The sequence below is a fragment of the Mustelus asterias genome, chromosome 13, assembly GCF_964213995.1.
Source record: "Mustelus asterias chromosome 13, sMusAst1.hap1.1, whole genome shotgun sequence".
NCBI classification, from domain to species: Eukaryota; Metazoa; Chordata; class Chondrichthyes; order Carcharhiniformes; family Triakidae; genus Mustelus; species Mustelus asterias.
Window position 1 is genome coordinate 55,356,681 of NC_135813.1, and position 6,050 is coordinate 55,362,730.

A 6,050-nucleotide genomic window follows, 5' to 3' on the forward strand; every position below is an offset into this window, starting at 1 on the left:
GGCTATGCACCTGGGCATCCCGGTGACTACTGGTCCCTCAGCCGTTGAATAATACCCTACGGGTCTCTTTCTATCTCCATGAGTCTGTGCCACTACGGCAGAATAGAAGCCGTCCTGGTTGTCACAGAAGATGTGGAACTCCTTGCTTCCATCTGGCAGTCCCAGCCCTGGGGCTGAAACTAACCTAGCTTTCAACTCTGCATATGCTGTCTCTTGCTCTTGTCTCCACTCTATACTTTCCAAGGCTGGCTTTCCTCCCTTCACTAGTCTCTGAATTGGCTCCGCGATTCTTGCAAAGTCAGGGATAAAACTCCTACTGTAATTGAATAGTCCTAAAACTTTTCGGACCCCTCTTACTGTAACTGGTCGCGGCATTTCTTTAATCGCGGTTTTGCGATCTGCGGGCATTTCTTTAATTCCCTGGGAAATTAGGTGTCCTAAGTACAGGACCTGGGGTTTTGCAATTTGTGCCTTATGTGGGCTGACTTTCAGCCCGGCTTTTGCCAATCCTTCTAGTACTGCATACAGGGCTGCCTTGTGCCCTTTTTCTGTTTTGGAAGCTATTAACACATCGTCCACATACTGAAGGACTGTATTGTCCTCATGCACTTTCACCCTACTCAGGATATCGCTCATTGTTCTGTGAAATATGGCAGGACTGTTATGAAATCCCTGTGGGAGGCGAGTCCATGTATACTGTTTCTCTCCCACAGTGAAGACGAATTTGTTTTGGGATTCTGAGTCCAGTGGAAGGGACCAGAACCCATTTGCTATATCTAGCACTGTGAAAATTTTGTGGTCTTGTGCCAATCCGTTTAAAATAGTCGAGGGGTTTGCCACAATGGGGTGTAATTTAGGTGTTACCTTGTTCAAACCTGTGTAATCGATGGTGAGCCGGTAGCTCCCGTCAGGTTTTATAACTGGCCATGTGGGGGAATTGGTGGTACTGGTGGTTTCCCTGAGGATTCCCTTTTCTATTAAACCCTTGACTATTTCTACCACTGCCCCTTGCGCTTCTCTCTTGATAGGGTATTGTCGGTGGGGCTTGTGTTCTGGTCCTGGGACTTTTATCGGTTCTGTGTCGGTTAGTCCGGTATCTAATTTCGTCCTAGCCCAGGCTTCGGGAATGGAAGCGCAGATGGCTCCAAACCCTTCTTTTTCCTGATCCCAATCTCGGGCCACTATGGTGGCTATCCCAACCGTCCCCAGGTGGCTAGCTAATGTCCCTATTCCGGTCTTCCTACCGTCAGGTTGTGGCCAAATTAGTTTCCCTTTCCCACAATCTATCAGCACCTGGTATTCCCTCATTAAATCGTTCCCCATGATTGTGCCCTCATTATTCTGACAAACGTAAAATTGCATTGGAATATACTTGTGGTTGATTTCTACTAGTGTGGTTTCACTAAGATAGGCGGGTATTCTCTCTCCCCCTACCCCGGTTATGTGTATTCTTTTGTTGGTCAGTGGCAGGGGTAGGTTTGTAATTGATATGGCTGCTCCCGTATCTACTAACATGTGGCATTCCCTACCCCCTACCAAGGCTTCTACATATATTCTCTCCCCCTCTTTCCTGTTTTGGATGGGAGCTACGGGTTGTGAGATTTCGACCAGTGTTGGCCGATAAGTGGAGTGGACGGACACCGGCTTTTGTCGGGATTCACTGTCTTCTGTGGGCGTGGCTACACTAATCCTCTCTTGTCTCCCATCTCCCTGGTTTGGGGTCTCTTCTAGTCACCCTAGTGGATTCCGGGAACGTGGTGCCCCCGGGGTTGGTCTATAGTTGTCTCAGGGTCTCCCATGTTGCCCCCAACACGTTGCCTCGGTGTGCCCTGCCCTGTGGCAGTGGTCACAGCGGGGCCCGCCATTCTCGGGTTTCCCTCTGAATGGTGCTCCTCTGCAGAATCTAGCCGTATGCCCTGGCTGGCCACACGTGTAGCAGCTGAGCCCGGTTCTCCCCTTATCTCCGTTATGGGGGGTTCCAGTTCTCTCTCGTCTGGGCTTTGCCTGGGCAACCTTCCCTTCTTTTATCCCACTAGCCCACTCGACTAACTCGTCATAGTCTTGGGATGCTATCACCCCCATCTTAAGGATTTCTTGGTGTACCTCTGATAGCCCGTCCTTGAATGCCTGGATAAAAGCCCTGTCTCTCCTATCCACATTGTCCTGTCCTGAACATTCCCTATATACCTGGAATAATCTCTCTCCAAATTCCGATGCACTTTCCCCCTGTCCTTGTTTAGTATTTGTGATCCTGCTCCAATTAGTGGGGGAGTTCCCTAAGACTCGTTGGATTTCGGTCTTAAATAATGTAAAGGGTGCCTGCTGGGCATCTATCTCAGCCATTGTAGGAACGGCATGTGTCCACCTTCCTCCATTATAGTCCTGTGCTGCTTGGGTCGCTGGCCCTCCTGCCACCAACCTCCATTTATCCGCTGGACAGGCTGCCCTGACCAGCTGGTGTATGTCCCTTAAATGTAACTGGTGTCCTACCCAGAGTGAATCCAATTCGCCCCAAAATCCCAGGTTTGCGCTTCTGGGTTTTAACTTCCCCAGGGATGCCATAATCTGCTGCCTTTCCCCTGGGGTAAAAGGCTTATAGGTTGCTTTTGGTTGTGCTAACGTCCCTCCTCTGGTGACTGGCGCTAGATTATAATTTTTTATGTCTCCTTCTGATGCTGGAGTGGCTGTATGTTTCTGCACTGACTCGTATGAGGGCACAGGGTCCGTTTCCTCTGATCTCTGCGTTATCTCCGCAGTGTGGTTTCTGTATTCTAATTCCCTCACTCTCTCCTGCAATACCTTAATTTGTCCTGTCTCTTTGTGTCTCTCCTCCATTGAGGCATTTACCTTCTCAATTAGTCCAGCTAACTGGGTCACTAACATTACTCCCATTACTTTTGTTTTGTCCCGTTTAACTCCGTCTACCCACTTTCTTTGATCTTCTAAAGTTTGTGATGCGTTCCACCCGTTCCGTTTCATCTTTGCAACAATCACTTCTCTGGCTAACAGATACTTCAAAATGAGAGCTACTGCAGTTTCTCCCTTAACAACGTGGTCTGCCATTTTTCTGTCTAGCAGTCCTGCAACCCCCGTATGCTGGTTCCAACAGTAAAAGTGCCCCAACTCTCTCTCTTATCTCCTGTCACTGATACTGCTCCAGCACCGTCTGTATTGCTGTAGGGTCTCGTAGTGGGGTCCCAGTGGGTCTCTTCCCCTGTGCTCCCCCAACTATTCCTGACACCTCACGCTTGGTCTATTTTGTGTTGTCTTATTGGGATGTGTGCTGGTTTTTTAGTGGGTTTGTCGGCCCCTGTCCCCAGCCCCTTTAAGTACAACGCCTCCCGCTTGGCCACCACCTCCACTAGCAAGGTTGATCCGTTACCCCAAAACCTGGTACCCTGCTATGGACTGTGGTGTTCCCTACAGACGAACAAGGTTATCAAACTCCGCCCGGGTCCCTAATGGATCCTCCGTCGTCGTGTCTCTTGGTCAGGATGGATCGGGTCCCCTTTTCCTCAACACTTACACACATGTATTCTGTTATCAAAGCCCCTGTTATAGTTAGTAACTGTATCGACTCTGAGGTTGTTCGTCCCTTCAGAGTCTGTGTTGTTACCCGATTTACACTATCCGTGCCTTGCACCCTGAGTGCCTGTGCCTCTTAGCGCCCGCTTCAAAACCCAACCTTAGCGTGGGAGATTTCTCCTCTTAACGTCCAGTTTAGGGTAGGGCACCTTGAGACAAGCACTCCCTTGTCCTATTGCCTTGGCACAGACAGCGGTTTCGTCTACAATCCTGGGTTAGTTACACCAATTAGTTCTGCATGCGGTTCTTATCTTTATATTAGTCTTAATTCCTTATTCCCGTTATCAAATAGCCCAAAACCTGTTATCTTTACCTCTGGTCCTCTATTCCTATTAAAGTTACTTACCTTCTTCCACGCGGTCGTTCTGACCTGTACCTTCAATTAAAAAACTTAGGCAAGATTATACAGTTCTACAAGACAACAATATTTAACACAGACAAACCCTAACCCTTCAAGGTACCTCACTTTGAACGGAGACTTGTACTCGCCCTTGACTGCTCTGGATTTTTATCAGATTCGTTTAAATTTGATCCCGGCTTCCAGACCGTGGCCACCAGTCAGAAGTCAGATATCAAATCCTGAGCCGACTACGCCATTTGTTGTAGGGAAAAATCCCTGGTACCAGTGCATTCAAAGAAGTCGAGTCGCAAGGCAACGTTCAAAGTGTTTTTCTTTATTGTACAATTACTGGGAACCCAGGGAGAACCAACGTAACCAGCTCCGAAACAGTGGCTTGGCCACGTTGATCTCAATCCTTTCACATCAGCTCTGGATCTTTATAGGGATCCAGATTCGAGCGGGAACATTTGATTATGCATTTTTACAATATGTATAAAGTGGTCTGTCGGGTCAGGAAGTTCTCTGGGAGGCTTGTCAATTTGCATTTGTATGGTGTGTGTTTGTGTTAATGGGACTACCTGTTCTTGCCCCGGTGTTTTAATGTGTTTCCCATTATCCCCTCTATGTGTCCCCTTATCTGAATTGACCTCATTGTTTTGTGTCTGTGTTCCCTGCTTGCGAGATTAGGTGTTAATGTCATTTTGTCCTGCTGTGTGTAGGGAGATTTAATCTAATCTTTTATTCCTTTTACCCTAGTTTGTTAAGTTTCTTTGCCTGCCTTGGCCATTTTATTCCTGTAATATTTTATTGATCGTCTGGTTATGCCATATAGCCCACTCTCGGTCTTGACTCGCAGATATCCCGATCTTCCTTGGCCAAAGGCCGGTTTAAAATGCAGCTTCGCGCTGTTGCTGGGCAGAATAAGGATCTTTCGTTGGCTTTGAAATTTAAAGGTCTCTCAGCTGTGCAGAGGGGGTTTGAACGAATATCCATCCGGGTGTTCCCCTCTGCATTGTAGGCACGTTATGAATGGTGCCAATATGGCTTTTGGAAAATTGCCTACTTCAACACTAAGGGGCAATTTTAGCACGGCCAATCAACCTAACCCGCACATCTTTGGACTGAGAGAATAATGGTTAATAGAGATTTTTTCTACTGGGGGGAATATTTATAGTGGAATTCCCCAGGGGTCAGTGTTGAAGCCCTGCTGATTCTGATGTAGACATCGGTGTACAGGACACTTCAAAATGTGGGGACAATACTGAACTTGGAAGTATTGTAAACTGTGAGGATAGTGTGGAACTTTAAAGGAACACAGACAAGTCTGTGGAATGGGTGTCGAGTGGCAGATGAAACTTAATGGAGAGAAGTATGAAGTGATTCGTTTTGGTAGGAAGAATGCGGAGAGAGAATAAAAAATAAAGGGTATAGTTCTAAAAGGGGTGCAGGAGCAGAGGGAGCTGGGTGTATACGTGCAAAGATCGGTGAAGGTGACAGGACAGGTTGAGAGAGTGGTGAATAAAGCATACAGTTTCCTGAGCTTTATTAATTAGGCCATAGACTATAAAAACAAGGACATTATTTTAAACTTGCATAAAACACTGGCCCAGCTTCAGCTGGGATATTGTGTTCAGTTCTCGATGCCACTATTCAGGAAGTCATTGGAGAGAGAGTGCAGAAAAGATTCGCCAGAATGGTTCCAGGGATGAGGAACTTCAGTTATGGAGGTAGATTGGAGAAGTTAAAGGCATCCCCATGCGGGGCGGCCTGCTGGGTCCCTCCACCCCCCAATGACCCCTGACTCCTCCTGCCGGCCTCATCATTGAGGATCCAACCTCCTAATGCCCTCAATTGGGGCAAGTGCAGGTGGGCGGTCTTAGGCCTTATCTGCACTCATCCCCTGCCCATAAAATTGTAGACAGGTCAGGGGTGGCAGGAGGAGAGTGAGAAAGCAACTTAGGGAATTGTACAGGAATCCTGATGACATTGTGATCACTCCCCCCACCCGCCACTACTGAATCTTGTACCATTTGCCCCATTTCATTCACAAGAACCAGGTCTAATACTGCTTCCTTCCTCAATGGGTGGGAGGTCAGGTGTTTCCCGTGTTTTGGTGCAGACTCAA